General features: G+C 35.0%; 1 long non-coding RNA gene across 2 annotated transcripts; it reads right to left on the bottom strand.

Annotated features, from left to right (window-relative positions):
- On the bottom strand, positions 1-991 carry LOC135088275 (uncharacterized). 2 transcript variants are annotated; one of them, XR_010260987.1, is made up of 3 exons: positions 859-991; positions 465-515; positions 1-320 (listed from the first exon to the last, which is right to left on the bottom strand). It is a non-coding gene; the product is annotated as an uncharacterized LOC135088275 (long non-coding RNA). The 2 variants fall into 2 exon arrangements; XR_010260986.1 differs by having other exon boundaries at positions 771-991.

Here is a 991-nt window from a genome sequence, read left to right on the forward strand (position 1 = left end):
TGCATTGCGGTATGCTGTATATTTCGATAACCCGAAAAACGCCAACTCTTTACTGTCTAATTCGGCCTTTCTATCATCTCACGAAATCAAGGCATTCATTCCTGCCTCCAACTCAGAGCGAACAGGAGTAATCAAATTCATTCCAACTGAATTGAGCAACCGGCATCTTTTTGACAAATTGATCAGTTCGCAGGAGATCTTGGCTGTGAGAAGATTCACCAAGAGGACCCCTGAAGGTGTCGTCCCTTTGCAGACCGTCTCAGTCACCTTTGCTGGTAATGTTCTACCTGAGCAAGTAAGTTATGGTCTATGCATACTCCCTGTGGAAGAATATATTAAACCTGTGTTACAATGTTTCAAGTGTCTTGGCTTCGGTCACACAACTAAATTCTGTAAGCGCAATGTTGTTTGCTCTATTTGCTCTGAGTCGCACTCATATAAAGACTGTACAAATGTCAACAAACCTTTGTGTATCAATTGCAAAGGAGAACACGTTGCTGTAGCTAAGATTTGTCCTGTAAAACAACAAAAAATTTTAGAAAACAAGTCACGAATATTGAATAAACAAACTTTAGGTTCTTTTTTTCCTGCACTCAACAAATCTTATGCTAAAGCAACAGTTTCTCAACCTTCACCACAAAACCAATCACAAAACAAGAAAATTACTAAAGGAAATAAAGATCTTTTGTGTGACATAATAAACAATGAGTTTATACTCAAAGCCATTATCGACACCTTAATGAGTTTTTGTAAAAAAGATAATGTAATACCAGTCAATTCATCAACTATTAAAGAATTGTTTATTAAAAATGTCAATCAGAATGGATAGAAAGTTAACTATTTTACAGCACAACATACAGAGTTTAAAACCCAAAATTCCTATTTTATCACAACTTTTAGTTAATTTAGATGTTGATATTTGTGTTTTAAATGAAACTTGGCTGAAATCTTCTGACAGAATTAGATTTAGAGGTTATCAAATATTTCGTAG

The sequence above is a fragment of the Ostrinia nubilalis genome, chromosome 3, assembly GCF_963855985.1.
Source record: "Ostrinia nubilalis chromosome 3, ilOstNubi1.1, whole genome shotgun sequence".
Classification (NCBI taxonomy): Eukaryota; Metazoa; Arthropoda; class Insecta; order Lepidoptera; family Crambidae; genus Ostrinia; species Ostrinia nubilalis.